At 44.3% G+C, this 24549-nt stretch overlaps 1 protein-coding gene across 8 annotated transcripts in view; it reads right to left on the reverse strand.

Annotated features, from left to right (window-relative positions):
• Window positions 1–24549, reverse strand: part of OXR1 (oxidation resistance 1) — a 236097-nt gene that overhangs the window by 79057 nt on the left and 132491 nt on the right. The window lies entirely within an intron of this gene.

Here is a 24549-nt window from a genome sequence, read left to right on the forward strand (position 1 = left end):
TGAAGCTTGGAGTGCTGGAGACCTCCTGAGCCAAAGGCCAACGTCTTTGTCTTTATAACTGAGGATCGAACCAAAGACATTTTGCATGCAAAGTGTCTTCTGCCACTGAGCTCTCATCGTTCTAATTTTTCACAACCAGTAATGTCCTCAGCACAGTGATAATTTGAATAATCAGTGCTTTTTCGGGGGGGGCGCAGGGGGACGCATACCCCTAAACATTTTGTAAATCTAGGTTTGGCCTCATTGAGGGGCAATATTTCAATATGAGTAGAAAAATGAGAGTATCCCTAAACATTATTATTTTTTTAGAAAAAAGCGCTGTGAATAATAATAAAAAAGAAAGCCTAAGAATGAGTTGCACTCTCATAACCTTCTTCATCTACTGAGAAACTGCCATCGTAACTTGCAGAGAACATATTCCAGCACCTTGTTCTATCCTGACAACTGCCCCATAGTGTCAATGGGCCACAGTAACTTGCTTTCCTTCTTATTGCAAGAAATCTTACATTGCAGACAGAGGTTATAAATATGCATTGAAGCAATTTAAATCCCACATGGCAGTAGCCTAATTTATCATTTCACAGTATCTGATTGTAGGTCAGGTTTTCACCTCACCCATAATTGTGCAGGGTCATGTCTGTAGATTCTGTCGCAGATATGAATATAATAAAACACCTGTCTGACCTTGGAGGAGGTCATAATCACCGGCAGAAAGAAAGAAAGAAAGATAATAAAAAGGAAGTTAGAATAAGAAAACAAGCTTGAAACTGGGCAATCGTAAGATTACGACTCCATTAATGAGGAAACATTAATGCGTTTTGTTAGCTAGGTTGCTCCCGCAATGAATAAAATGACAAAGAATCACAGTTAGCATGCAGCAGGGGGCAGCAGCAGCATACTAAAGATGAACTAGAGATTTGATAACGAACTAGCGAAGTGACCATGTACATTTCCACCCTCGCTCTCTTTTGCAATTTATGTATTCTGCTGCTGGCTATCTTGTTTTGCTTTGAAACCTCCAATCCCAGAAGGAGACGGGGAGGGGGCATGACAAAGATGGAGATACATCTTTCCCCACCACTCCCACCGGAACAGCCATCTCTGCGCAAGTTATCACTTGATCGGGCCTTAAATTCACAGAACCATAAAACTGCATCTAGTCATCTAGGATCATCTAGTCCAGCCACCTGCAAATACAGGAAACTGGCACATCTGAATGGGACTCTAAGTGCAGATGTGGGCACTCCAAACTGTATTACTGTCAGTGGTCTTGCACTTGGATGCATGCCCCAATCTGCTTTCTAACTGGGATGGAGACACACTTAGAAAGCATGTCAAATTTGCATTGTGCCAGAAGCCGGGCAGCAAAGATAGCAACCACTTCTGCACTTAGAAGCACGTCAGCTGGAATCTTTAAACTATGAAAAAGCATCCCTGCACATAATTAAAAGATTTCAAGTGGAGGAAACTTCAGCTCAGAAAATGAACTCAAGAATTCCTTCCCGTAAATCCCTAAGAGAGGGGATGCGGGTGGCGCTATGGTCTAAACCACAGAACCTAGGGCTTGCTGATTGGAAGGTTGGCAGTTCGAATCCCCGCGACGGGGTGAGCTCCCATTGTTCGGTCCCAGCTCCTGCCCACCTAGCAGTTCGAAAGCATATCAAGTGCAAGTAGATAAATAGGTACCGCTCCAGCGGGAAGGTAAACGGTGTTTCCATGCGCTGCTCTGGTTTTCCAGAAGTGGCTTAGTCATGCTGGCCACATGACCTGGAAGCTGTCTATGGACAAACACCGGTTCCCTCGGCCTATAGAGCGAGATGAGCACGCAACCCCCAGAGTCGTCCACGACTGGACCTAACGATCAGGGGTACCTTTACCTTTACCTTTAAACCCTTAAGATACCACCTTCTTGAAGTTTCCAGGGTTCTTTTGAGGGGTGTGTGTGAAGCTATCTTACAGTATTTGTGCCTGAAAGTCAAGTTCTCTCCCTGCCCCTCTCCCCCAATTTGACCTGTGAGGAAGTAACCTGCCTTACAATGTACAGGACTGGGGAGGTGGGTGGAATCAGGCTTGAAAAATGTGTGCCTGAAGCCATGAGTTCTCCAAAGCTTCCCCCCTCTATTTTAGAAGCAGTTTCAATTGAAATGGCTTGGTGCTATCCAAGCTAGCCCCCCCATCCCCAATTAACTGGTGGCTGGACAGGAAGCATGGAACCACTGGTAAAACAGAGCTTACTCTTTCCATGTTAGGAGCGGTTTCAATGCAAATGCTTAAGTGCTGCTGGAACAGCAAAGCCCCTTGTGTTGTGGTTCACAAATGCCCGACAACCAGCTGGCTTTGGGGCACTTAGGAAGTGCTGCACGACAGAATTCTGACAGCTAGGTGGAGCAACCCCCACCCATCAATCACCTGATGTCACAGTGATGTCAAGTTGCCATGTGGGATGGCACCAGATAAGGATCTGGTTGCCAGCTCAAAAAGGTTACCCACCCACCCTTTGGGCAATCACTTTTAATGGCCCAGTAGTGATGTATGGAAGTGAAAGCTGGACCATCAAGAAGGCTGATCGCCGAAGAATGGATGCTTTTGAATTATGGTGCTGAAGGAGACTCTTGAGAGTCCCATGGACTGCAAGAAGATCAAACCTCTCCATTCTTTAGGAAATCAGCCCTGAGTGCTCACTGGAAGGACAGATCCTGAAGCTGAGACTCCAATACTTTGGCCACCTCATGAGAAGAGAAGACTCCCTGGAAAAGACCCTGATATTGGGAAAGAGGGAGGGCATAAGGAGAAGGGGACGACAGAGGACGAGATGGTTGGACAGTGTTCTCGAAGCTACGAACATGAATTTGACCAAACTGCGGAAAGCAGTGGAAGACAGGAGTGCCTGGCATGCTCTGGTCCATGGGGTCTCGAAGAGTCGGACACAACTAAACGACTAAACAACAACAACAAACCGGCTCCCCATTGTTTCTTAATGGCTCTGCACTTAGCTAGCTCAGGCCAATTTGCATAAGCTAACCCAGTAATTGTCTGGCACAGTTCTGCAGCCTGCATTTTCCCTTCATATCCCCAATATTATCTAAATATCACTGTTTATTAATTCCTACCATTCACTAACAGACTCTAATACCCTAAATCTATGACAAGATACATTAAGGTAAAGGACCCTTGGACAGTTTAGTCCACTCAAAGGTGACTCTGGGGTGCAGCACTCATCTTGCTTTTCAGGCCAAGGGAGCCAGTGTTTGTCCACAGACAGCTTTCTGGGTCATGTGGCCAGCATGACTAAACCGCTTCTGGTGCACGGAGGTACCTATTTATCTACTTGCACTGATGTGCTTTTGAACTAGGTTGGCAGAAGCTGGAACAAAGCAACAGGATCTCACTCCATCGCATGAGTTCGAACTGACAACCTTCTGATCGGCAAGCCCAAGAGGCTCAGTGGTTTAGACCACAGCATATTAAAAGACCACAAAAGAATGATTTTATTATAAAGGGGGGAAATAACCAAAAACATCTATAGGCAGCCATAATAAAAGGGGGTGGGGGGAAGAAGAGACATTAAATAGCAACTGTTCGAAGGGGCAGCCGATTGTCCCCGTTGCTCTCATCCAACTGAATCGAGCTCAGCTTCCATAATCCAAAAAGCGGTTTTATCTGCTGAAGCAAATGATCCAAGCTTCTTAACTTTGGCATGTCAGGATAATGGGTAATCCCAAGGAAAGCCATCCAAAGAACAAATTCCAAGTGAAATAAGTTCGTTGTTTCGGGTGGAATTCAATTTGGCACTATAGCTTGCCAGACAAAATGATCCCTCCTTCTTCTCGCTCCTCCCACGTGCTGTTCTGGAGGTTCTTGATCACCAGAACTTGTTGGCATCCAATGCAGCTGATTATTTGAGGATTCAGGTCAGACAAGCCCGTTATCTTTGTATTATGTATGCTTTTATAATTGCAAGCTGCTTTTAGACTTTTATGAAGTAAGTTATGAAACACATGATGATGATGATGATGATGATGATACACAGCCAGTGGTTCCCCTCTTAAGAAATATAGGTGTCAATATACACCTTTCTCTCGTATGCTAGCACTTAGGTAGGAGAGCCACGTTTGCTTAGCACCCAAGAGATATGTAGGCATTGTACAATTGCTCTGCAGATAAATTTATTTATTTACTTTAAAGCTCATTGCAGGGGGAAAACTCTGAAACCACAGTGCTGTTAGCTACTGTCCTCTTCATCACTGCTATCCCACCCACCCACCCACGAGCTGCCGGCGGTGCTATAGCCCAAGCTGTGCAGACTGAGTGATCCATAGTTGCCCCAGCATTTGTCAAAGTGATCTACAGCTACAATCTTCAGACTAATACAACAGTGCTTCTTCCTCTGCACTGTGTGGGCTTGGAGTTGCACAGCTATTCCTGGCTGTGATGGTTCTATCTGTCAGGCCATCGCTTGCGTTAACTAGGCACCACCATCAGAGTCCAAAGAAAAAAATGCATGTATTCTCCAACTGAGTATACAGATACATGCTGAGCATTTCCTCTCGGCATGGTTCTTATACCGAGAGTTTACAGTTCTGTCCTAGATGCGGGTGGCACTGTGGTCTAAACCACAGAGCCTAGGGTTTGCCGATCAGAAGGTCGGCAGTTTGAATCCGCGCAATGGGGTGAGCTCCCGTTGCTCAGTCCTTGCTCCTGTCAACCTAGCAGTTCGAAAGCACACCAGTGCAAGTAGATAAATAGGTACCGCTGTGGTGGGAAGGTAAATGGCATTTCCGTGCGCTCTGGTTTCAGTCACGGTGTCCGGTTGTGGCAGAAGCAGTTTAGTCATGCTGGCCACATGACCTGGAAAGCTGTATGTGGACAAACGCCGGCTCCCTCGGCCTGAAAGCGAGATGAGCGCCGCAACCCTATAGCCTCCTTTGACTGGACTAACCACCAAGGCATCCTTTACCTTTACCTTTTACAGTCCATATATAGGTGAGATACAGCATGCAAAATCAACAGACAAAAAAGGTTATGTGTATAATGGGGACATTTGACAGTTACGTTGCTATTTACATACATATGCTCTGGTAGCTCAGCTGGTAGGGCATGAGACCCTTAATCTCAGGGTTGTGGGCATAGCTGTCAACCGTCCCTTATTTGGCGGGAAAGTTCCTTATCCCAGCGCTATGTCCCGCTGCTGTCCCTTATTGATGATGTCCCTTAAATTTCCCGGGTTTCAAATGAAGCAGCTCCTCTCCCTCCCTCCCTGCCGGCCAGGGAGGAGGGAGGCTCCAACTGTGTTGCTTGGCTGCGTTGCTCACCCAATAAGGAGTCTAAGAACGACTGGGGGGGTGGAGCTTGCATGCCTTGTGCCGAACAAATCGGCTGCATTACCTGGGGACTCGCCTTTGCTCAGCGCTTCCCAGCGGAGAGGTGACGGTGGTTTCCCTTGCTGCATCCCCTTTGCCAGGTCGCTGTGCTGTGGGAACCGCCGCTTGAGGCTTCATTTGGCTGCTGGTTGGGTTTTCTGCCTTTGGCTCGGAGGGGCTCAGAAGTTGAACATACCTGCACTCGGAAAATCCCTTATTTTGGCTGCTGATCCCTTATTTTCGAGGCTGCTGGTCCCTTATTTTCAAATCTGTAAGTTGACAGCTATGGTTGTGGGTTTGAGCCCCATGTTGGGGAAAAGATTTCTGCATTGCAGGGGGTTGGATTAGGTAACCCTTGTGGTCCCTTCCAGCTCTACAATTCTATGATTCTATGATGAATGTAAGCCCCTTCCAGGAGTCAAATGTTTTAGGTATTCCTCTGTTCCCTCACTCTCCAAGTTCTTCTTTTTTTGTCCTTTTCTCTCTGCCTTCTCTCCATTTAAAACTTATTATTTTTTCTTTGAGGGTGGGAAAACTGTGCTGAAAATTTTGGCACAGCTCTAGTGGTAACATATAACCTCAGTTATCACTCATATGGACTTCACAAAAGACTCGTGCTCACTTTTCATTTTCAGTGGCCTTTATTGTGTAACACAGATAAGGCCTTAAAATTGGGGGGAACGGGGGGGGGGATAGGTTTGCCTAAATCCCACTGGAGCTTGTAGCTTAGACATTCCTCTGGATTATACTCATTTCAGCACATCTACACTATAATGTGTTTATCTGCTTTATAATAACTCAGCTCCATGGCATCTCTAAAATCTTGGGTGTTAGAGCTTGGGGAGACTCTAAAAATTTCCCTGTCCCTCCCCCCTTCACAATCTATCGGCTTAGGAGAAAGGTGACATTTTCTATTTTGGATGCAAACCATTAAGTATCAAATGACATCACTCCCATGAAATGCAGTACTCAGGACAGTGTGACCCATTAAGCCTCTAAAACGACAATGGAATTACACTACGAGTTGGATTAAGTTAGTAGGGCTTCAGCCCCACTGAAATAAGTGCAGCTATTAACTTACTTCCCATTGATTTCAGTGGGCCTTCATATGTCGTTGGACCACAACTCCAATCAGCCCCAGCCAGCATGGTGAATGGTCATGGATGATGGGAGTTGTAGTCTAGCAGTGGAATTTGGCCATTTAGGCAAACCACACCCAGTGCCCTATACTTGACATCATTGTGTATTAGTCAATGGGGTTTCTAGTCAGCATATTTTAACTCTGGCACTGAATGGAAGATCCACTGTGATTGGTTCCACTTGGCAGCTCCCCAGTGGAGCCAATCCCTGCCAGAAGCGGGACTTGCAGCTACCACAGATCAGCTGACCAGTGGTGGCTGCAAACCTTACTTCCTTTGTCCCTCTACCACCATCAATAATCGCTTTTCATATTGCATTCATATTGAAATAAAGTTTAGACTTTGTTAGGGTTTTCAGTCGGAGTCCTGCAGTTGTCACCGCTCATAACAACAGAATAGAACACACATTAATTATGCCCTAAAATATGTTTCAATCAAACACATTATAAAAGGGAAGGACTTGCATTGTGGAATTTGCACCCTGTCAGAAGAACATAACATATCCTGCCAGATTGTACACATAACATTTCAAAATGTTAAATACATGCAGTCTTAGTTTTTTTTAGAATATTTTATATAAATGGTATTTGAGATGCAAATCTAAGTTGGAGCTGTTATTTTTCAATGCTTGCATAAACTTTTTTATTCAATTGTCTTGAACGGGACACTTGAGCCACTTTTTACAAACTACCATTGATGGGAATTGTAATGGCAGAATCACTAACCTAGATCGTATGCATCTACAGTACAATTTGACTGGCCACACGGAAGCCAGATTTAAGCCTGTGCAAACTCTATTATTGGATTTTCTTCAGGCCATGCATTTATTTTTCTAATTCTCTTTGCAGAAAGTAAAAATTCAAGAATACATAAAAGAAGCTCATATCTAGTCTTGTCCTTGGAAAAGGCGATGGCATGTTACAAATCAAGAAATATGCATTAGAGAGTGCTTGAGAAACTCTGTCACCCCTGGCCAACTGGAAAGTAGGTGTGAGGCTGCAACTTGTTTGGAACATGAGCATATACTGTTGTCTTACTGAACATGCACCCTATATTGCTGTCTTCCGGCGGTAATGACCATCAACTTGCATGGCTTTGAAACTCATTGGAGGTTTTTAAGCAGAGGTTAGATGGCCATCTGTCATGGATGCGTTAGCTGAGATTCCTGCATTGCAGAGGGGTGGACTAGATGAAACTTAGGGTCCCTTCCAACTCTACAGTTTTATGACTCTGAGGACCAGGCAGATTCACAAAGGACAAGGCTATCAATGACAACTAGCTATGATGCCTGTTATGTACTGAAGTTCTCACCCTGGGCCAGCAGGGGAAACTGTAGATAGTTTTCACTCAGGTCCACATATGCAACTAAGGGATTGAAAGTGACGTTCAGTGATTGGATAGTTACAGAAAGTGGTTACTGTTGCGTTGTAGTGGAGCTCTATATAAGCAGGCTGGCTGAACCCTTCAGTTCAGTTCTGTTCTGGCCTGTGACTAAACAAGCTGTTTGAAGAATCGCTGTGTCGTCTGATATGTTCACCCACAATTTAACAATGCCTATGCATTACCCCCACTATTACAGACACTATGCATCTGAATGCCTGTTGCTCGGAATCACAAGTATGGAGAGTGACGATGTTACATTGCTTTGTGCATGAGGCTACATGCATACATTGTACATAGGCCTAGGGACCAGATTTTTATTTATTAATTACAATAATTTGTATGCTGGCTTTAAGCAAAAAGCAAAAGTGCTTTGGGATGTGAAGGTATTGGATATTTTTTAAATTAACTTATTGTTGAGTTTTATGTCCACATTTGGTGTATTTCAAATGAGACTCCTGCTTGGAGAGTCCTGCGCCTGAAACATCGTTGAAAGAAGCAGGAAGGATTTTGATAAATAGCAGGGTCATTTCTCAGTGCCCCCTTGACATTTCCGCCCATTTGTAAGGCTGTTCGATTAGGTTACAGGCATATTAGCCAGCTGCCCTCCTGCGCCCCTGCTTCCTCCTTCCTTGTGGCAATGATTTAGATCCATATTGCTTCCTTCATCCCTACATAGAGGGAATGTCTAATAAGGACTCTTTGAGGATTAGCACGGAAACAGATGTAAAAGGAAAGTAAGTCTGGCAGTCTAAAAGCCTTGTTAGATTTAAATCCACTTTGGATTCTTTTGCACTACCTAATTCAAAGTTATTTATTGCTGGGATACGAATGTAAGAACACTGTAAGGAAACGCATTCAATCCAGCTTGAGTTTCTCAAAGAAATTCTGTAATCAGTTTGACTCTTTGGCTTTAGTAAGAAACAGGATCATTAGGCTAAACAACAATGTAAGGTTATTCTCACTATCAGATTTAACCACTTGAGTGTCTGGTTTAATATCTGAAAACACATTTCACACACGCGAAAGCAATTAATACATTGCTGGCACATAAGAAAGTGTGTGTGTATATATATATATATATCTCCAGGGGAGAAACCCCAGTGGTTTTAAAAAGATCTTTATGGCTTTAGGAATGTGTAATCTATACTAAGTAAAAGAGAATTGTGTCAGCACTACTGTAGAAAATCGATGCATTACAATAATCAAAGGCCACTAATGGTGCTTAATAGTTAGCATTTATGTAGTATTTTTAGACTGCGGTCCTATAGGTACTTAGGTGAAAGTTAACCCCATTGAACTTGGTGGGACATACTCTAGACTTGGCGTATTTAGGACTGTGCCATTACAGTATTCAAAATGCTTCATGTACATTTTTGTGTCCTCTACCATGTCAGGCAACCTAATTATTATGCCCATTCTGCAGATGGTTGGGCTGAGGCAACCTAATGAATTCTTAACTGGGATTAGATTTGAACTGGGGCTTCCTGACTCACAGATTAATTTTGAAACCACTCAGACCCTCTTTGGAAGTTATAAAACTGCAGCCAAGTGTGCCACTTCGGCCCTGTCCGTGCCAATGTGGCATGGTTTTAAAAGGGCTGAAATGTGTGTCCACTGAACATCCTTACACACTTCCTTTCAACCAGGAACCGCAGATTGCACAGGGCTGTCAGTCAATGGGGAGACTTTTATGCATGCTCAAGTGAATTCTTATATTGTTATTAAGATTGGGGGATGATATTGGTTGGGTCCCTTCTGGGACTGGGATTCTGTATCCATGAAGTTCAGAATCCAGTAGAAGAACCAGATGAACTGGTCAACCCAGTTTCTTTGTGGGGCTAATAGCTCTAGCAAGGCTACCCTCACCAGTCCCTTAAAGAGAGAGACACATGCTAGAATAGTGATGACAGGAGATGCTTCCAAGAGGACGGAGGTGGACCTTTTCCCACCTCACCTGGCTGGATGCCACAACATCCTAGGGAGGAGAACAGTAGGCCAGGAGGGCTGAGGTGTGTGTTTTTGGCTGGGCTAGAAGCTGGGGAGAGAGGCTTGTCTCTCTCGGTGTGCTGAACCAAAGCCAAGGCCTTTGGGGCTTCCCAGAAAACCTAATGGAGACGCTATTGGAGTGCTAACGCTAGGATCCCTTCCATCCTGTGCTCAGGCTGTATATATGTGAAAATAAAACCGTATATCCTAACGATACCACAGTCTCCATTGGCCTTCATTCCAAGGAAGCCAAACTCTGGGTAAGTGCTAGAACCCCTGGAATCTCCAGCTGTGCAGAGATTGGGGTGCATGCAACACTATACAGTGGTACCTCGGGTTACATACGCTTCAGGTTACATATGCTTCAGGTTACAAACTCCGCTAACCCAGAAATAGTGCTTCAGGTTAAGAACTTTGCTTCAGGATGAGAACAGAAATCGTGCTCCAGCAGTGCGGCGGCAGCAGGAGGCCCCATTAGGTAAAGTGGTGCTTCAGGTTAAGAACAATTTCAGGTTAAGTACAGACCTCCGGAACGCATTAAGTACTTAACCCGAGGTACCACTGCAATTATTATGGGCCAGATTCAATTAATGTGTTCTGCTAGAGGAAGCCTGCAGAAGGACTTAGACTAAAACAACTAAGCTTTTTCCCATCTCCTAACCTTCATGCCCAGCACTTGTGCCCAAAAATTGGTTCAGGGTGGCTGGGAAAACCCCCAGAGCGGTGTGCCAAGGGAGGAGAGGGGAGATTGTTCGGTCTGGCAAGCTGAAATGCAGCACTCATGGAAGAATTGCCGGAGAACTCTGTGCCTGGCATCCAATCTATTTCTTCTCCTCTGCTGTTAGGTTAGTACCACTCAGTGACGAAGTATGTTCAAACCAAGAAACTCTCTTTATTAGACCACCTTCAAACTTCATATTAAAGTCACTCTTCCAATACAGATGGGTCCTTGGTAAACAAATTGACAGCTGTGGACTCTTTTCTAGAATTGCCTGGAGAAAGGTCTGGCAATGATTATGTTGTTCAGTAAGCAGAAACTAATTCCCACCAGTGTATGCACCCCTAGACATTCCCCCTCAGTCATCAGATCTTGATTCACAAAGTTATTAGAAATTCAGAGATGATCTTCAAGCTGAACATCGTATTGATCGGGCAGCGGGCGTGGGATCACTGACTTTCAGAAGTAGCCAAGTGCAAACAGCGCGGTTCCTAGCATGGCCGTGGTGTTTGTGTGTTCCTTAAGCTCTGGCATAACAGAAATAAATTCAGTGGCTTGTGTCTCGATTCTTCTCAAATTATCCACAGCAAAACATACAGAGGGTAGACAAGCACCAATATGGGAGAAGACCAGTACAGTCATACCTCGGGTTAAATATGCTTTGGGATGAATATTTTCGGGTTGCGCTCCACGGCGACCCGGAAGTAACGGGGCGCATTACTTCCGGGTTTCACTACTCGCGCATGTGCAGATGCTCAAAATGACGTCATGCGCAGAAGCGGCGAATCGCGACCTGCGCACGCGCAGATGCAGGTTGCATTCGCTTCAGGATGTGAATGGGGCTCCAGAACGGATCCCGTTTGCATCCAGAGGTACCACTGTACACTGGTACCTCTGGTTACAAACTTAATTTGTTCCTGAGGTCTGTTCTTAAGCCGAAACCATTCTTAACCTGAGGTGCGCTTTCGCTAATGGGGCCTCCTGCTGCCACCATGCCACTTGTGTGTGACTTTTGCTCGCATCCCAGGGCAAAGTTCGCAACCAGGAGCATCTACTTCCGGGTTAGCGGAGCTCGTTACCCAAAGTGTTCGTAAGGGGGACAATACGTAACCCAAGGTTCCACTGTATGGGGAACCTTTGGCCCTCCAGATGTTGCTTATCTGCAACTCCCAACATCCTTTGCTTCCGGCCATCTTTGTTGGAGCTGATGGGAGTTGTAGTTCAGCAACATCTGGAAGGCTAAAGCAACAAATGCAAAACTGACTGTTGGGGGAAATAACTTTGAAACACACAATTCTAAAAACGATTCATTTTGAACTGAATATGATCAACTTGTTAACATATTTTCATGTTTGCCCTGCCAACAGTTATTTAGATTCTAATGGCCTCAAATCCCCAGCAAAATATGAAATGGTAATCAAAATATTAAGATCAAGACAATGATTAATTTGTTCCTCCCTTCCCCACATTGTGCACTGACTTGTAGCATCTCTTGGAGTATGGTGTTTATTTGGGGCAGATTGCCTCTAGAAATGAACTGCATTTCAATAGAGCCACCCATTTTAATCAACAGACAGAAAGACTACTAAAAATATTTAAAACAGTGTACCCATTTTGTGCCATCTTTATCATGCTCGAATGCATTGTGCAGCTTGAGACTTTTGATTTTATGTTTTATTCCATGCACTACTAGAAGAATATATGAGAAATGTTTTTCCCCCACCCCAGTTCTGCAAATAGGCTTCCCATTGATGCAGAATGCTTTACAGTTACACATTTCTGGAATACAAACTTAATTTATAACCAGATGATACAAATTTCAATGTGCTTCATTTTGGCTGGATCATAGCTGTCAGGGAACTGCCATCAGTGCCGGAGGGAGGGAGAGAGCTCCAGAGGGATCCCAGAGAGCGTCCCGGGATTGGGAGAGGCAGCCCATCTTCTGGGGAAGGGAATCAGCTCAGCTCCAGTGGAGAAGGGGGGCAGATGGGGGAATCTGAGAGGGAGTCACATGACTCCTTGCCGGGGACCAGCGGGGGGAGGAAGGGTCCTCCGCTGCCTACGCCCTCCTTGCGCAGAAGGCTTCCGCGCAGGGAAAGTAGGAGGAGACTGGGCGTGAAAGAACTTCTTTGCTGGAAGAAGTTTAAGAAACACCCACTGACGGATTCTGCCAGCGATTGAGACAGCCACGGGTGAGTGGCTGTCCGGACAGAAAAGGTTCACTTAGGCAACCCAGCCAGGTGTGGGCACCGGCTTACGCACGAGCAACCCCTTGAACCATTACAATAGCCTTCCTCTTTTATGACTCATTATGCTTTTTCTTGCTTGCCTGATTATATTCCTGATCTTGAAACTTTCTAAGTCATTTCAAGTGGAACATCACTGATGGCACATCACATACCTCTGACCTTAAAATGATGCATCTTGGTTGTTTGGGATTCAAAGAGCTTGATTCCTATAACCTTATTTAACATAACTTATGCTGTCTACAGCTCTAAAGGCATATGAACCATAGCATAGGCATGTTATAGTATCTATAACAAGGAAATGGTAGAAATGTTAAAAAATTGAAGGGATTATAGGCAACATATCCATATTAATTTTGCATAACTGTAAGGATGAATCTTGTCTCACTGGTCTATGGCTTGTGGACATGCCCTTTTTTGTACACATATGTCAATTTGGACATATTCTGATGTAGCAAATTATATGTTTTGGGGATCAGATCTTGGTTGACATTATTCGAAGGCCAGAATATGAAAGCCCCAGCTCAAAAAATGCACTGGAAAAAAGAAAAAGGGGAAATTGCTTTTATATGCATTATGCCTACATATTTAAATGTGGCAAAAGTACAGTAAAATTCTAGCTCAAGAAAGTTGAGGGCAAATAGTAAGATACAGTTGATTTTATCAGAGCTTTATGTGACTCACAGCAACCCAGAAGGCCAATATTGTTATTCTAGGCCAGGCATCCCCAAACTCGGCCCTCCAGATGTTTTGGGACTACAACTCCCATCATCCCTAGCTAACAGGACCAGTGGTCAGGGATGATGGGAATTGTAATCCAAAACATCTGGAGGGTCGAGTTTGGGGGTGCCTGTTCTAGGCAAATCTAGGCAGATTTGAAGAAATCTCCCCAAATTACGATTCTTCAGAAATGCATGGCTATGAGAATAATGTAAGTAAACAAGCATACCATTAATTTCCTTACTGTTCAGGGTAGTGTGTTGTTTTTTTAAAGGAAACAAGATAATTCAAAGTGTCAGCAGATCACAAAAGTTTTTAATTACATACCTAAGTAGTCACATATGCTCATATTCCATTAGCAAAAAAATATTGTCAGCGAGAGCCTTGACATCTTATATCAACAACTCCAGCAGCGGATTATTCTTGCCTGTGTTTTGTTTTGTTTTTCCCCCTCACAGCACCGGAGAAGGATGCACATTTTATCTTATGCAAATTAAACAGATTTTTAAAAATTAAAATCACTCTGGCATACCAATTAGAGTCACCAGACTGGTGGTGTGCTGCTGCTGCTGCTTACTGTTATATAGTCCCCCCCCCAAAAAAAAACACCTATTTCGCCAATTAGCAACTATATTTACAAAACGGTAGCTGTCATAAATGTTGAATATTTGATGGCCTGAAGTCATTACATGCTCCTATGTGGCTGCCTCGAATCAATATGGAATCCTAAATGTTACTATAAAGCAGTAAATGCACGAGAAAGAACAGAGAAAGCAGGCTCGGAAATAATCCCCACTGTTTGCAAAAAAAAAAAAGAAGTGCTAAGAGACAGAACGTCCCCTTAAGCCAGTGGTTATCAACCAGTGGGTCGTGGCACCCAGGGGTACTGCGATTGATGGTCAGGGGTGCTGAGGGCAACACTAGCCTCTTTCCCTCTTTCCTTCTTTCCCTCCCTCTTCTGATGCCCTCTCGCGTCTCTGCCTCGCAAAGGCTTGCACAGCTGTTTGCTGCAGCAGCCCCAGGTGAATGGTGCCTCTGGGACTGACCAGGGGGTGCTGGTTGCCAGGAGCTGAGGCAGCTCAGAGACCAGGGGGTGCTGCGGAGGCTGCCCGGAGGACTCCCAAGGAGAGGAGAGAGGAGAGGAGGCTGAGGGAGCGCTCCACAAGGGAGGGTGTTTGAAGAAGGGCGAGAGGCTGCCAGCTTGGCACGCAAGGGATGACATAACTTGGGCTCCTGAGCCCCACAGGGGTGCCACAGAGAAAGTGTAGTTGGTCGAAGCAGACGTGGACTCAGAAAGGTTGAAAACCTCTGCCTTAAGCAGATGGGAAAGCTTGGAGATTTGCCACACTATCCTATGCAGGTCTACTCAGAAACAAACCCCACAAAGCTCAAAGAAAATTCCTCTGCCAAATGCATTTAGGATTGCGGCCCGAGGCCTTGTTCCAAACTGCATTGTAATAGTAATAATAATAATAATAATAATAATAATAATAATAATAATAATTTATACCCTGCCCTTCCCAGTTCAGAAAACCAGTGTTAGGGCGGCTAACGACAAATTTAATACAATTGATGCAACAAAAAACCCCAGCATAAAATACAGTATAAAATGTGAATAACAATAAATTCAGAATTCAAAATCAATTTAGGGGGGAAATCCACCCAATAAACATTAGATGATCACCAGGGCTAGCTGGCTAAATTAGTCCTATTTGGGCCAGCGAGGAGACCAGGGGAGAATTAGCTGTAGGATCCCAGAGCGGGTAAAAAAGGGGGAGGAGTGAGGAAGGGGAATAAAAGATCAGGCTAAGTTCAGTTTGAAAGCCAAGCAGAATAGCTCTGTCTTACAGGCCCTGCAGAAGGAAGTTAAATCCTGCAGGGCCCTGGTCTCATGGGACAGAGCATTCCACCAGGTCGGAGCCATCACTGAAAAGGCCCTGGCCCTGGTGGAGGATAATCTGACTTCCTTAGGGCACCTTCTGCAAGCAGAGGGAACCTCACACAAGATGCCTCCATTCAGCAATTCAGTATAAGCTTTTCTGTTGTATCAGCCCCACTGAGCAGCGTCTCCATTCTCTAGCCACCATGGCTAGGTTGGCCCTATCATTAGGCATAAGAACATAATAAGACACAGCAGGAAGGCAGGCAGGCAGAGGTAGAGGCAGAGTGTTGGTGCTGACCTTTAAAGCCCTAAACAGCCTCAGCTGAGTATACCTAAAGGAGTGTCTCCATCCCAAACTCTTGGAGGTTCTCCGAGGGTCTTCTGCTGGTCCCCTCACCAGGTGAAGGGCCTTCTTGGTAGTGGTGCCCTCCCTGTGGAACACCCTCCCTTCAGATGGCAAGAAGATAAAGAACTACACAACTTTTAGAAGACATCTGAAGGCAGTTCTGTACTGGGAGGTTTTTAAAGCTTGATGTTTTTATTATGTTTTTATATATGCTGTAAGCCGGCCAGTGTGGCTGGGAAAACCCAGCCAGATGAGCAGGGTATTATTATTATTATTATTATTATTATTATTATTATTATTATTACAAATACAATTACATATACATAAACTTGGTTACACTTTGGAATTGACACTAAAGGGTTTCTGTTAATGTTTTTAAGATTTAACAACAAAATAGGTACAGATTCTTATGTAAACTACTCATTTAGGAACCCCATGTCTATACCACAAAAAGTGCACTTACCAATAAAAAACAAAAAAAACCCACACAGAATTTCACATCCCTTCTGTTACCAAGGAAACTACTTTTGTTATCCACAGGTTGCACCAAGTCCGCTACAGTTGGCTTATCACTCACAAACAGGTAGACGAGTGCTCAGAAAACAGAGACGATTTCTCTTCCTCTCCAGATTCTGTGAGCCCACATTCAAAAGAAAATAATTGGAACAATCTATCTATAAAAGCAGTGTGCATTTGTCGGGAATGTATAAGTGTGCTACTTTATTGTGTTGTGTTAATTAGAGTTGGAAGTATCTGGGTGTTTGTTTTGGAATGGGGCATGACAAAAGTAGAACAAAATCGGTGCAAATTCGCCGATGAGAGCAAATATAAATATATGTTGTGTGTGCTCCTTTCTCTCAGGGTTTCCTTTATGTTATGGAGGGTTACGTTCTTAAATATAAACCTACTGAGCTATTAAGATAACCAACAATATCCCTCTTTTGTGTCCAAAATGTTTGCCTGGGAAACGCCATAGCTCAGTGGTAGAGCAATCGCCTTGCATGCAGAAGGTTCCAGCTTCAAACTCTGGCATCTCCAGGTAGGCTCAGCCCATACTGAGCTAGACAATACTGAGCTAGATGGACCTGACTTGGAATAAGGTAAGGTAAAGGTAAAGGGACCCCTGACCATTAGGTCCAGTCGTGGCCGACTGGGGTTGCGGCACTCATCTTGCTTTATTGGCCGAGGGAGCCAGCGTAAAGCTTCTGGGTCATGTGGCCAGCATGATGAAGCCGCTTCTGGCGAACCAGAGCAGTGCACGGAAACACCGTTTACCTTCCCGCCGGAGCGGTACCTATTTATCTACTTGCACTTTGAAGTGCTTTCGATTGGCAGGAGCAGGGACTGAGCAACGGGAGCTCACCCCGTCGCGGGGATTCGAACCGCCGACCTTCTGATTGGCAAGTCCTAGGCTCTGTGGTTTAACCCACAGCACCACCCGCGTCCCTTGGAATAAGTTATCTTCCTCTTTTATGGAAGAGGTTCTTCTCAGTGGTGGCACTGAGGCTCCAGAACTTCTTCCTTAGGAAGGCCTGTCCCATAGACATCTGCTTCAGAATGAAGCCTTTGGCTGTTAGTAGCTTCATGGAAGTCAGCGTGATGGTTTATACTGTAGCTTCTGTTCTTCACTGGTTTTATCTGCTTCGTTTTGTTTCAATATGATGTTTCTGGCCTTCCAGCTGTTGCTGAACTACTGCTGCCATTAAGCACGCTTGCTGGGGCTGATGGGAATTGTAGTTCAGCAACATCTAGAGGTCCATCTGTACTGTATAATACTGTATAATAATGGGAACCTATTCCTAATGATGAATGTCCCATCGTAGAGCACCACCGCTGGTCCTAGAGCAGCTGATGGTTGCCATTGTCCAGGGCTGAGGCTCTTCCCTTGACACCGAGTGGGCAGAAAGAGTTGCGGATAGAAGCCAACTGATGATAAAGATGCCAACTCAGAAGAAATCCTTACAGTGCTTGGCAGAGTCATTTGGTCCCTGGCAGCTGATGGTTTAATAGAATGCAAGAAAGCACAGGAAATAACGATTATGAGGCAACAGGTGGTACCTCGGGTTACATACGCTTCAGGTTACATACGCTTCAGGTTACAGACTCCACTAACCCAGAAATAGTACCTCGGGTTAAGAACTTTGCTTCAAGATGAGAACAGAAATTGTGTTCCGGCGGCGCAGCAGCAGCAGGAGGCCCCATTAGCTAAAGTGGTGCTTCAGGTTAAGAACTGTTTCAGGTTAAGAACGGAACTCTGGAACGAATTAAGTACTTAACCTGAGGTACCACTGTATTTCCACCAGAGAGAGATTAGCGGTTGACTCTGTGTTGACTGTAGATACACATCTCACTGGCTATATGAAACTAGTCTTAGGGAACCAGTTGCATGTACCCAGCAGTGACTTAGGAGACAGATACATGTCTCACTTTGCTGCAGAAGATGCAGGCAGGCAGCTCAGATAAACATTAAAATGCAAGTGGATATGTGCATCCAGATCCCCATTAGCAATGCAAGTGGAAAGCTGCTTCCGTGTACTGACCTCTCTTGTTGAAACAGGGCAGCAGACAGGAGGTTTATTAATACTGCTGCAAGAAGAGTTTATTTACAGAGTGTGTGTGTGTGTTTTAAGCACTATCATGCACATTTCCAGACTGCCATGAACAGCACAAGAAGCAAACTCTGCTAAACTGCCATTTGAAATGCATCTTAGCTTTGGAGGGCCGAATGATGATGTCCACTTTAATTATTCCTCTCATTTGCCCAGCATGAACCTGTTTGAATATGCAGCTCATTATCCGATAAATATTGACTCTTAACCATGTGGTTTGGGATTAGCGTGCCACAAATTAATGCCACCCAGGAAGAAGCAAATCCAGTTGAGACAACTGGTGGGGGCAGAGGACCTGCTACTTACGCTATGTGTTAATGCAATTTCTTAATCCATTTATCATGGTAACGATTAGCCCATGTTGCTTGATCTTAAGACATTGATTGCTTCTGGCAGAGAACAATGTACCAACAAGGTCGGAAGAAGGTAAACTTTTCATGTCAAGTCTCTTGCTGGCCTAGTTAAATTAGTGAGACAGTTGTTAACTACATCATTGCCTCCTGTATGAAGAACTCAGTGCTAGAAGATGGTAAGTGTGTGTGTGTGTGTGTGTGTGTGTGTGTGTGTTTCCTCCACTTTACTATGCTATCTGCAGACCCTCCAAGTGCCCCTATTTTCCATGGCCAGTCCCAGATTAACAGAAGCCATCCCAGTTTCTGATTTCATCCTGGAATGTCCCGCTTTTCCTGAGAATGTCCCTATTCTCATCAGAGAAATGTTGAAGGGTATGCATCTGGGTATACAATGGTAGGGCCTATGTTTACACTGCAACCTCTAGTTCAGCAGTTATGTTGTCTCCAAATAATTCTTGCAACTGTATATTTGTGCGTTGCGTGTTATTATTACTAATTTCTGCTAATTGGGGGGGAGGGGTTGGAATCCATTTTTATTCTTTAAATTTATGTCCTGGTTATTTAAGCCAGTAATTTAAGATTTGCTTGTATACCAGGGGTATCTGAGACCATTCACAATTCAAAGTTTTGTTGCTGACCTTTAAAGCCCTAAATGGCCTTGGTGCAGTATACCTGAAGAAGCATCTCCGCCCCCATCATTCTGCCCAGACACTGAGGTCCAGTGCCAAGGGCCTTCTGGCGGTTCCCTCACTGCGAGAAGGCAAGTTACTGGGAACCAGGCAGAGGGCCTTCTTGGTGGTGGCTCCTGCCCTGTGGAACGCCCTCCCATCAGATATCAAAGAAATAAACAACTATCTGAGTTTTAGAAGACATCTGAAGGCAGCCCTGTTTAGGGAAGTTTTTAATGTTTGATGCAATCCTCACAGAACTCTAGCCCAATGGTTGCCATTAATCTGATTTGAATTAATTTTATAATGAAATGATTTTAGAATGTTGTATCATTTTATTGTTGTTAGCTGCTCCGAGCCCGGCTTCGGCTGGGGAGGGCGGGATGTAAATTTTAAAAAATTATTATTATTATTTATTATTATTATCGTATTTTTTTATATTCTGTTGGGAGCAGCCCAGAGTGGCTGGGAAAACTCAGCCCCAGATGGGTGGGGTATAAATAAATCTTCACCATCATCATCATCACCATCATCATCACTGTGAAAAACCATGAACAGAGGCTGCATAACACTTTGGTTGTGCAACATCTTGTGAATTAAATCACACACCGAAGGGAAGAAGGTGGTTCATTTCCCTTGTGCCTAGCTGCCTGATACCACGTCGGACCATTTGCCCACCTAGCTCAGTATGGGTGACACTGACTGGCAGCAGCTCTCCAGGGTTTCAGACAGAAGTCTCCCATTCCTACCTAAGAGGTGCCAAGGATGGAACCTGGGAGCTTCTGCTGTCGGAATCTCTGCTGCGACCGAGCTGATAAAGCCCATCTTCCGGAATCGCCCTCCAACGTGATTAATGACCTGAGCCTTTGATGAGGCTCCAGGCACATCCCCATTCAGCAGTGAATCAAAGCAGCACGCAGAAGTGATGAGATTTATGGCTACATCGCTGTGCTTTATTTCTTACTACGCAGACAGAAAACACATCCTCTCTCTGTGAGAGCAGAGAGCAACTGAAAAACAAAGGAACAGCAAACCAATAACGTCACATCCGTCTCCCATCTCCGGTGAGACTTCCAATGGTGGGGAATGTGTGGAATGCAAAACAGAGTCTTGCGACTCCAAAGCACTGCACAGTGGCAAACAGAAACTAACATCTGCATGGAAAATAAGTATTCTGCCACTCAGCTACGACGGCCTTTCCCCTTGTGGAAGATAAGGAAGTCTGGGTCTCATCAATGCCAGGATGGGAAGCAACATCGATCCACTATGTACGCACCTTGAACCCCATCATGAACTAATGATATTAAGACAACAAACAACTAGACTCAATGGTTTCAAAGCTACTGTCTTGCTAGGAGTTTTCCATGTTCTTCTCACTAGCCAGGAATGGGAAATCTATAAGAAGCATTTGTAAATATATTCCAGGAGCTGACTTCTCTTTCCAACCAATGGCATCCTATATTTCACTGCTTATCCTCCTTTCAGCAGTGATACAACACAGTTCGCAAGCCCGTCATAACACGCAGTAAAATGCATATAAAAAGCCACAAAAACCAAGACAGATATATGCTACTACATGAGGGAGCTGTTAAGCGTTTCAGATGTGGTGGCTGAACCTTACAGCTAAGGCTTAATTCTCTGCTTTCTAGTCTATCAACAAAGATTTAAGACAGAATGTCACATTTTGGGTTGACGCTGTCTCTTGGGAACTGCTCACATATTAGGCAGAGAAGCGATTAGGCAGCTGCGCAAGGCTGCTTACAGATTTGCTAAGAGTAAGGAAACATATAATTATGCAGTTTGGCATTTTATGTAAAACAAATCATTTTCACTGCCATCTTTATGCCTCCTTCTCTTTTGAAAAACGAAGCCCTGGCCCATTTGCCAATTAATAACCTTCACTTTTTACACCTTAAGGAGAAACAGCCATAAAACTCCTTGAATAAACGGGGGTTTCAGCAGGATCTCAAATGCAGGAAATTGCTAAAAGTTTCTAAAGAGCCTAAACACATCAAACACTTGGGTTCAAAGCACTAATTACCACCAATCCACAAAATCTGCTGAGGTGCGCACATTAGTCAATATACACTTGCTTTAGGCATTCAAACTTCCTACTCTCAATTAAACCTTCAATGTGGATTCAGATGTCAAAGAATCTTGCATAGAGGGAACTGTCTCATACTGAGTCATGCCATTGGTTCATTTACTGCAGTACAGTGGTACCTCGGGTTACATACGCTTCAGGTTACAGAAATAGTACCTCAGGTTAAGAACTTTGCTTCAGGATGAGAACAGAAATCGTGCTCAGGCGGCGCTGCGGCAGCAGGAGGCCCCATTAGCTAAGGTGGTGCTTCAGGTTAAGAACAGTTTCAGCTTAAGAATGGACCTCCAGAACGAATTAAGTTCTTAACCCGAGGTACCACTGTATTGCCCAATATTGACTGGCAACAACCCTGTAGGGTTTCAGACAGGGATTTTTTCCAGCAGGAACTTGTCAGAACTCAGTTCCGGCACCTCTCAGGTGGGTGCAACTCTCATTATAAGAGAACAAGGGAGACGTTCATGGTGAGTTCCGGCACCTCTTTCTTCCAGAGAAATAGCACTGGTTTCAGATAGAGGCATTTGGTTACATGCTTGGTTAGGGCCACCTCTTCCTTCTAGTTTTGACTTGCTGCATTACTCCATCAAAGTTATCCGGTCAACTTTGCATGGATTGACCCATACAAATCCAATTTACAAGTTTTGGTGATAGTCTGAGCACTTGGAGGAATTATTTTAAAAGGTACGTTAAATAGATAAGGAATGGTTTTAACCCTGTTTCACTACACATATTTTGGATCTGAATTAGCCTTTTATTAATAAGGCAAATACAAAACACCATATTTTTAAATAAAGTCTTGTTTGTAAGCCACCCAATTATTGCTAGGCAACCATATAAATCTAATAAAAAAATGGGCCAATGTTAGTCATGCTCAGCACAGACCCACTGAAATCAATGGACAAGTCATGTAGTTGGTGATCACATCATCAGAGGCAATGCAGATATTATCACACATGAAGTTCTGTACAACGAAGTACATAGACTGTAATTTTGAAGGCAGCTTCTGGGGAATTTCATCATATGCCAGACATGTGGATTCAGGACACAGGTTTAGCCTCTAGTCTAATGTATAACATCAGTGGCACCCATTACTTTCTCTCACATAAATACGTACTGTATTTTTCCATGTATAAGACTAGGTTTTTTTCCCTTAAAAATATTGTCAAAAATTTGGGGGTGTCTTATACACAGATACATCTCCCCCCATTTTCTTAAATCGGAGTCCCCCAAAATAGGGGGCGTCTCATACATGGGGGCATCTTATAGACTGAAAAATACAGTAACTTCTTTCTTTGTGCTTAGGAGAAAAGCTTGCCCATTAGTCAGAAACCTGGATGGCCCAGTTGCCCACAACTGAGAATATGGCACTTTGTGTTTCTGTCACCAGAGATCACCTCTTAATCTCTGCAGAAAACAAGCCCTCTTTCAACACATATCCCATGAATAAGAGCAATGGATATTTAGCTCATAAGAGTTGCAGAGACAGACAGTTTTTCGGATTTGTTGCAGAAATGGAAATAGACTCCCATTACAAAACACTGATCTATGTTCCTCATGTAATAATGGTAAAAAGCAGCTCCCGTTGATTGGCAATTTTGTCACACAGTGCCAGGCAGACTTCTGGCTCCAGACCAAAAATAAAATAAAAATTACTTTTTGTCGTTCATGATTGCTCTGTGCAAAAGCTGGAACCTAATTCCCACTAAGGTACAGTTGCACCTCAGGACATTTCTCTACCAGCGCAGAGTTCCTAAAGTAATAAAGGATGCTCAGCTGGTATTGAAATGGCACCTCACATTTATGGCTCAAGCAAAGTTCTTTGAACATTTCATGGTCTTAAAGGTTTGCTTAAACACTAGCACAAAAGTTTATTAAAAAGAAATCGAGGAAATTTAGCTTGTTTCAAACTTTGGCAGCTTCATTGAGAACAACTTGAATACCTGACTTTTCAAAATAATTTTTTAAAGCCAATTTTCCTTTAAATTGCCACTGGGAGCGTCCAGGTGATTCACCTCCCACTGTATTGAAGAATACTGATGTAATCAACTCCTTTGGGAGGAAAGCCAGGATATAAATTTAATAAATACCTCTGCCAGGGAGACGGGGCTAGGGACAACCAGAATCTTAGTGGCAGTTGACAAAGCAGAAGCCTTGCAAGCTACTACCAGACTAAAGACTAATGTCTGCTTTGGTCACTGAGATGCACTAACCAAGGTTGGATGCTGCTTGCAAGACAGAGAGCCTTTCAGAGAACAGTTTATTAGCAACCTCCTCTGTCCATGTTTGAGACTAGGTTTGGAGGGAACCACCAGGTTAAAATACAACAGAGACCTAATAACTATGGCGATTCTAAAATGAATGTGGAGTCGCACAAGTATTGTGGTTTAATGTTTAACAAATAAAATGATTCTACAGATGCCATACCCTGCTACACAAGTCAAAACAGTGGTCCAAGGAGCCGTGAGGTTCTGGGGTCCCTGAATCAGTGGCGTAGCGTGGGGGGTGCAGGGGGGGCCGGCTACACCGGGCGCAACATCTAGGGGGCGCACTCACAGCTCTCTGCCCCTAGGGCAGAGGGGGCGCAAATTACTTGCCGTGCTGACAACCCACGCTACGCCACTGCCCTGAATCAGAAGAATCAGTGGAAGAGAACAAATTTCCCCAGGAACATGGGAAGGTGCTTTATTCTGAGTGAGGCCATTGGGATATCTAGCGTAGCATTCTCTACTCTGACTGGCAGAGGCTCTCCAGGGTCTTAGGCAGGAGTCTACTGGGACCTTCTTCAGGCAAAACAGATGTTATGCTTCAGAACTGTGGTCCTTCCCTGACAAGAGAGCTTTCCTACCACCAGTGCACTCCCCATGCAATATATTGGGTATATAGGAAGTCACACTTTCAGTTGATGGAGGACAACAGCAAGGACAACAACTGGGCAGTTCTGTAGGTGGACATGTCTTGGAACATCTTGACCCCAGATCCCCAGCAATGAACCAGGGATCTGTGCAGGGATCTCCGGACGAGCAAAGAATAGGAAATAA

Source organism: Podarcis liolepis (assembly GCF_965112155.1).
Source record: "Podarcis liolepis genome assembly, chromosome: 8".
Classification (NCBI taxonomy): Eukaryota; Metazoa; Chordata; class Lepidosauria; order Squamata; family Lacertidae; genus Podarcis; species Podarcis liolepis.